Source organism: Limulus polyphemus, unplaced genomic scaffold (genome assembly GCF_000517525.1).
Source record: "Limulus polyphemus unplaced genomic scaffold, Limulus_polyphemus-2.1.2 Scaffold3182, whole genome shotgun sequence".
NCBI lineage: Eukaryota > Metazoa > Arthropoda > Merostomata > Xiphosura > Limulidae > Limulus > Limulus polyphemus.
The window spans coordinates 65,294-74,042 of record NW_013668792.1 but is presented as its reverse complement, the minus strand read 5'-3'; the positions used below and the strand labels follow the sequence as shown (position 1 = coordinate 74,042).

Here is an 8,749-nt window from a genome sequence, read left to right as displayed (position 1 = left end):
TAGGATGGTTCTTTGATTTACATAGCTGAGTGCAAAAATCAACTTTCTGTTCATACCATTTTCTATTGGCAATTCCAATACAAATATCTTAGTCCTTTTTTGACGAAATGCAATCATTGACACCGATTAAAAAATCTTACTGATTTAATACGTTATTTACCTTACAACTGTAACAAACAACATTACATACATTACTACTGTGAACATAGAATAACAGGTTATATAAATCTCAATGAAGGTAAGGATAGTTTAGTGAACTACTATAATAAATAAAGCAAGGAACTCATTCAGTGTGAATGAGAAACTTATAACTGTTTGGGGAAGACTTAATCACCATACTTCCAGTTGGCAATATGAATGAAACATAGATTTCTGTTTGCCGTTTCATTAAGTGAAATTTTGTACCACCTGTACATAAATTTCTGTATGCCAAATTATCAACTATCGTTTTAATTGAGTAACAGATGATCCAGTGCATATTGAAATAATAAGTTGGTACCAGAAATACCGCCATCTGTTAAAGCAGTACTTTCACATATGAATGATTTCTAAACCTTTTAAGTACTATACTAGTACTACAAGAGAGTTTTGAACAGTAAAACAAAGACGAAAGAATAATCATAGTAATAAATAATAGTGTTTCCTGGAGAGCAAAGAGTTAAACAAAACGTGATGGCGGGTGGTACCAAGCAATATATTGCGCAGTATTGTGATCATACAGCGCAGAGTACAGGTCAACTTGATGTCATAGTTCGTATAAAAAGACTTCAACTAACATATTCTTAAATATTTGCAGTGCACGATATTTTTTAAAAGAAATATGATAATCTTATGGTTACACTACGATAATTTCATATTTTAAGTCTACAACACTGCTGCCATCACGACTGGTATAATGTTAACAAAGGCAATATTTCTCTGAGGGTACGGACGTTTTCGTGCAGTCGCGGACTTCGCACATACGTGACGTCATTTGGAGACAATTATAAACCGACCTAGCTTTAAAAGATAGACGCTGAAATTATATTTAGCTGAGAGTCTGGAATGTACAATATACGATTCAAGAAACTTTAGTCATCAAGCTAACTGAATACCACTATGCCTTTTAGTCCCTCCATTTTGTAGTCAATTCCCAAATTTTAAATCCTGGCTCATAGGCTAAGAAGGCTGGGAAAGGTTACTGTGTTAGGCTTCGTAGGCCTTTGTGGGAAATTATAACTAAAACTTTAAACTTGCAGGTGCTAACCTCAAAATAATTGATTTTACGTTAAGAATTATTTTTAAATTCAAACTGAGCATATCATACAACCTAAATTCAGCCATTTAGAAAAACTACCTTTACTCTCCAGATAATACTTTAGACCTAAAACTGAAGTAAAATTATTGCTTAACATTTAGCTGTCATTACAGGCATTTTTCGTTAATGGAGGTCTAAGTACCAAAGAAAAGGAATATTACAATACAAAATTATTTTTTTATCTATTAATTTCATTATTGCTCAAGCCTTGAGTAGGTAACTCACAACAATACGTGGAATTAAATACAGATAAGTGTTTTATCTATTTAGTGTTAAAATCTAGTGGAGGTAATTCACGATATTTTTACACAAATGTTTTTTATTTCAGTATTCATACTTTTAGGATTCCAGACGTTTTATTACTGTAAATACGGGTTGACCTAAAGTGGCAGCATTAGGTCTAGTAGTGCAGATATACACTTTCACATTTTGTATTTTTAGCTTTCCTGAATTGTAGTTACTTTAACAAGTAGACCTATTAAACAAGTAGTGACTTTTAAATATCTAATGTACAGCATAGATTTTATTACTCATTATAACATACGATATGTCATAAAATATTTAACTTATAACCATAATACCTAATTTATAACATGATGTTATAAATTCTGCTGTACTTTCACTTACCAGTTCTTTGGAGCTAGAGTTGTTTATGAATTAGAAAAAGCAGAAATTTGGGCTTGATAAATTTCCCTTGAAGAACCATGAGATTAAAAAGAGGAAAGCCATTCTTCTCAAGAGTATAATATTAATAGTAAAATACCAAAAAAAATGGAAAAAAGCTTGTACCACAAAAAATTACTAATGTGAAATAGATGTTTTAATATTCACAACGTTTTGGGCTGGGACGACCTTTGGTGATTTTAAATTTTAATGGAACAGAATGTTTGATATCATAGCTATTATCAAACATAGAACGTTCGAAATTAACATCATACAACAGATCTAATGTAGCATAAACACCGGCAAAACAATGTTTTTACAATATGATAATATATATATCATTATAAATGAAAATAAGAATTCAAATAGGAATAAGAATCAAAAATAAGTTTGAATTATATTTTAATGTATTTGTTAATGTAAAAGTCAATAACATTAACAGATAAATTAGGTGTGTTGTAGAGCATCAATGCCACGTTTCTTAAGTTCGAAACATAGCTAATGCTCTGGGGTCTAAAAAAGTGAATAACTAAAAAATATATTAATTAATTAATTAAAGGTGAAGAATATATACGCGTGTGTGTGTGTAGAAGAAAAACATAAAAGTAGGACCGTGCTTAAACATCTTTATGATCTCGCGTATGTTTATACGCGTGTGCGCGCACACACACACACACATCAACATAGACAGAGTTATAGAAAGGAATATATTTCATTTATTCCCCTCGGGTGAATGGTAGCAAACCGATAGATGGGTGTATTTTCATCCTGTTGTCTCTTTTTATTGACTGCCGATGAATGACTGAGGATCAGAATTCTGAAGTGGCCAATGTTATGGTCACTATTATTGAAATGTTTAGCCACAGGTTTGTCAGGATTATAATTCTAGATGTTACGATGTGCTCGCATGCGCGTTGTTTCTCTCCTACGTACAGTTGTCTACAATATAAACAAATGATGCAGTAAATTAGGTACAGGTGAACAATTGTTTGTATACGTGGAGTTTGGTCCTAATACAGAGGTACTAGTGTTGATGTAACGGCATGTTTTGCACCGTGAATGTGTACTATACTGAAGATGGGTGATTTCTTTTGGTGCCTTCAACCGTGCTCGAACTAATAAATCTTTTACGTTTTTTTCCGTGTCGGTACGAAACGATAGGTTTGTCCTTAAATGTTTTTCCCAACGTTTTGTCGTTTTGAAGTATCCCAAAATTGTTTTTGATTATCTTAGAAACCTGGATGTATTGTGGATGATAAGTCAATATCAAAGGGACTTGATTTTTAAAATCCTTTTTTTTTTTTTTGTCTCCAGTTGCCCTCCAGTGGTACAGCGGTATGTCTGCGGATTTGCAACGCTAGAATCCGGGTTTCGATACCCGTGATGGGCAGAGCACAAATAGCCCATTGTGTAGCTTTGTGCTTAATTACAAACAAACTTGCCTCCAGTTTTAGTGCATTTTTGTGACTAATCTTTGTAGCGATTTTATTAGCTGGGTTGATTATGTCTGGAGGATAATTCTTGATCCTAAAAATCTGACATTTCATCAGCTTTCTGATCAAAATTCGATTCGGAATTGCATAAACGACGTAGGCGGTAAAACTGTGATTTTGGAATGGCATTTTTAGTGGATGTAGGATCTCTGGAGTTATAATCGAGGAAAAAGTGAGTAGGTTTATCATAGATGGAAGTTGGAATAGTATTCTCTGGAGTTAAAGTTAGAGTGATATCGAGAAAGTTTACTGAATGATTTGAAACTTTACTGAAGGGTTGCATGATAGTTCTAAACGAAATTGATAAAATTATGGAGTTCATCTGTGCTGGAAGTTGAGATTCCAATGATGTCATCAATCTATCATCAGTATAAAACAGGCATGGGTCCATCATAAATTTGAAAGATGTTGTATTCTATGTAGCCTAAACAGATTGGCGAATGATGGTCCCATCTTGGTATCCATGGCTACACCCTTTATTTGTTTGTAATATGAATCACTGAAAGAAAAAACTTTCAATTTTTTTTCATTTTTGTTTTCATCATACCACAGCGGGTTTTTTTTAGCTAATATTAGGACGAGCACGTTTGGTGACGGAGATTCGAACTCGTGACCTTCAGATTGCGAGTCGAGCGCCCTTACCACCAGGCCATTCCTAGGCTTAGTAGGAAGCGTAATAGTTTTAAAATCATATTATTTGCATTTGGTGTTTGGTGCTAATAATAATACTAAAGTAAGAAGTAAAAGTGGTTGGTGTCGTTCGTTGCTTACCTGTTGTTAGTGGTTTAGAATTAGAGACGGTGATATACTCCCTGGACTGACAATTGTGCTGCGATGGGAGGTGAAATTATTCTGTAGTCTGTACTAAACTCCTTTAGCATGCAAATCAAATCGTATAGTATTAGTTTTATCTAGCAGATACTACAAACTCTTTGTTTTAACGAAACTGTGAATAAATTTAGAACTTCTATTATTTATGCATTTCTTAACCAATTTTTTCTCTCCCTTGGTAAAGAATAAATTAGGTGTAATTTACATACTATACAGATCAACATGATGTGGGCTTTGTATATTAATAATTTCAGAACTTTCAGTCATCCCGTGAACAGATGCATTTATGCTATTGTGTAACCTTGCTCTGAAGTAAATAATCTGTGGTTTTTGAAAGATTTTTATCAATGTTCCCGTTTTGTTTCTTTTTCAAGAACTTACAACAGTTGGAGCATATTTAAAAGTATAAGGAAATTGTTTAACTTTCATAAAATTATTATGTATCGTCATATAACTATGACAACGTTTTGGAAAATTGTATGAAACTAGTTTCCCTTAACTAGTTCAACAAAGTTCAAACATTAATGTGATACTTAAAGCTATGATATCAATGATACGTTAACGAAAAGAAGAGTTTTGAAGCTTTACAGCAAACGTCCTACCATTGCCCATTAATCTTAGAAGTCAAGATGACCATGTTTGAATCGTCAGCTTCAATGCTGCGAGATTTATAAACGCCATTGGATATACTGTGGTTAGAAAATTACAAGTCAAAGACTTATTTTACCCTTGACTTCAGATATGAAATTTGTTTACAGCCAAATAAATTTATCAAAAAATTATAAGTGGAAGGATTTTGTAACGCTTCACTAATTGTCATAAAATTATTTTAACATAACTAATTATTGAAATTATATAGTTTACAAATATTCATATTATTGTTTCAGGCCTGATAATGTATAGAAATTTATCTTATACAGTTGTGTGCCTGGCACGGCTAGGGCACTCGACTCGCAATCTGTGGGTCGCGGGTTCGGATCCCCATCACACCAAACATGCTCGCTCTGTCAGCCGTGGGGGCGTTATAATGTGGCGGTCAACTCCACTATTCGTTGGTAATAGAGTAGCCCAAGAGTTGGCTGTGGGTGGTGATGACTAGCTGCCTTCTCTCTAGTCTTACTCTGCCAAATTAGGGACGGCTAGCGCAAATATCCCTCGTGTAGTTTTGTGCGCAATTCAAAAAACAACCAACTTGTGCAGTTGTGTGTATTAAAACAATAAATAAATAACACACAACGTTAATATCGATACCCAATAAAAAAAATGTTTTTAATCGTGTATCGATTTTAACGCTGTGTGTTACTTATTTATTATTTTAACATTATTCAAATGTGCCAATAAAATAATCTCTAGTTTTGTCTAGAGTGTGGTTTTGTACATTTGAAATTGACATAAAATATTAACTTCGCACGTAAATTTAAATTATACACAAAGATTAACAATTCCTGTAAATATTCTATATCACTAAAACTGTTAGTAACGATAATTAAAACAGGAGGTATATTTTTACATGTTGATTGTTTTATTCAATAGTAAACTTATAAACTACTCTGGGTTATAGAGTTATCTACTTCAGCCTTACGTTATAGTCTGGCGAAGTACCATATTTAATATTTTATATATGAAGTAGTATGAATAGATATTATTTGGAGAAATTTTATTATATATAATGGTGAGTATTATACCTTTTAATAGGCTATACCTAAAGATAATAGGTATCCGAATTATTTGGCATTTAGATACTTCAAAATTTTCGTTATGTTGTTTGATTTAATTTTAAACTTCTAATATTTGTATATTTGCTATTGGTTACATATTACAGTCCTGCTAACGGAGGGCGCTACTGTGTTGGAAGGCGAGAACGCTACCGGTCTTGCAGTTTTCAGGTACGTTAAAGATATTTTTATTATTGTGTATGTTTTTTGTTTTGTAATACTATGTAAGCCACACCGTCCAAGGAGTGTCGCGTCTAAGCACTTTAAAAATGGCTTTTACAAGTTAACTTTATTATTTATATGATAAATGCTACAAGGCTTCACACAAACATATATCTTACAGTGCACATCTGAAATTCGAATCACTAAATTATTACTTTGTTTTAATTCTAACGTTTCATCTCACAAGCCTACATTTTGCACCTATAAATAGTTGATGAATTGATCTTAATGATTATCTTATTAGAAAGACAAGTGTGTTTCAGATTAACTTGTTTCTAATGAAGTGGTCATTACCCTCTTCCAATATACACAAGAGAATCATTAAGATCAATTCATCAACTATTTATAGGTGCAAAATGTAGGCTTGTGTAATGAAACGTAAGAATTAAAAATAAAAGTAATCATTTAGTGATTTGAATTTCAGATGTGCTCTGTAACATACGATATTGTTACGTATCTGGTCGTTTGTTAATTTCCGGTATAAATACTTTAGGAGGAACTTCAGCAATACAAGAACTTTCTTAATTAAAACTAGTTTATTCTTTCTCTATATAACTTTGTAATACACAGAATTTCCACAGTCACTTTAAACTTAACAATCTTTATAACACACGCTATAAATCACAGTGATTCACACACTTTAGTTACAGTGCCTACTGTTCGCTTGACTTAATTATCTCTATCTTCAATCTATCTGCCTCTCTATTCTTTATTTGCCGGGCTTATATACTAAAAAAGAGGGTGTCCCGAACAAACTAGGAAATTCACGATCATTCGAGAAACTCCTCGCACACGCCACCAGCGCCAATGCGCCAGCAGCGTCACGTGTTTTCCGCTGTCGTAACAACATGTTTGTTTGAAGCCTTGGAACATTTTGCATATAAATAATAAAGTTAACTCGTAAAAGCCATTTTTAAAGTGCTTAAACGTTACAGGCGTGGCTAATAGTTAGCGTGCCGGATTGTGAATCTGGTGGTCCATAATTAGTGTGCTATACATTTGCCATTTACGTTTGTTGGTGATGTGGGTTCGTTATACGAGTGACCGACAGATCACACTATTCATTAGAGCTGGCGGTGGGTGCTGTTGGCTAACTGTTTTCCCTCAGTTGAAAATTAGGAACAGTTAGTGCAGATATTCATGATGACGAGGAACCCGCTTGAAGTAAATATATATATATAGTAGGAACAGCTGATATGGTTATTAAAAACTTCTTAGGTCATGATCAGGTTAAGATTGACTTTTGAAAAGTAACCATTATCGATCACGTGCCGTGGGGACGTAAGATTGTAGAGGGTGTTGTATATACTTAATCTATTTGTCATGATATAAAAGACTGTTTGGTTTAGATATTAGTTATTAATATATTTTTGTGAGTGAATATTTTATTATTGTTTTGTTTTCTGTTATGAGTTAAAAGCAGACGATTGTAGGAAGTTTTGTTAATAATTCATTGACGGTGAGAATATAGAATTCAGACAGATGATAAAGATATAAATAGCGTGAGACGAGTGGGAAGCAGCAGACAGATAATAGCAAATAAGAATAAAGTTGGTGTGAAGTTTACTATCGTAGAAGTGATAGGCCTAATGTTTAATATGTTAGAGTGAAACAAACAATAGAAAAGAAGATAAAAAAAAAAAATTATTCCATCAAAGCGTGGTTCTAAAGTAATTGAATCAGCCTGAGTGCACTTTGACAAAAGGAACAGAGGGTCTTCAAAAGAAAGTAGACCAAACGATTACGGTAACTTGCGTCACAATCGTAAGTGAATCATAGAGAGTACTAGTGCGATATAAATAGAGAAGATAGTTCGGCTTATCAACTGAAATTCTAAAGTAATTGAATAGGTCTAAGTGGATATTTGACAAGAAGGAGAGAATTACATATATAGTATGTATGATATGTCTATAATATCTATAGTGTTGAAAAATTTATTGTACATATGTTAACTTGTTCTGAATATATATATATTATTTTGAAAACAAGTGAAGTGCGTGCTGTTTAATCATAGTTGAATTGATCACTAACAGACACTTACTGTAAAAGATTCCTAAGCCCAACAACAACATAGTATATATTTATACTATTACGAAAATATACCTAAAAGCCTTTTTATTTTGATAATTAGCGAATATCAGATTTTAAAATTCTGACAGTTGGCGAGCCTCAGCCAGTGTAGAGGTTAAAATTACGCTATATAACCATGTCAACAGATTTTGATAAATGGGTAGAAAGAGGATCTCAACTTGGGTTAAAAGACGGTATACTCCCAGAGTTTGTTAAACAACAACAAGAACTGGAAAGAGAAGAACAGCAACAGAAGAGGCAAATTGAGAAAGAAGAAAATGAAAGGAGAAACTAGAAATAGAGAGAATGAGAATATAAATTGAGGAAAAGAGAAAGAGGAGAGACTAGAAACAGAGAGAATAAGAGCACAAATTGAGATAGCAAAACACACCCAACCGAAAGAAGAAGGCCCCAAGAATAACAATGGAGTCAGGGCTAGCCGACCCAAGCTGCCCAAA

General features: G+C 33.2%; 1 pseudogene; it reads left to right on the top strand.

Moving 5' to 3' along the window:
* Positions 1 to 8,749, top strand: part of LOC106468834 — a 90,523-nt pseudogene that overhangs the window by 16,864 nt on the left and 64,910 nt on the right.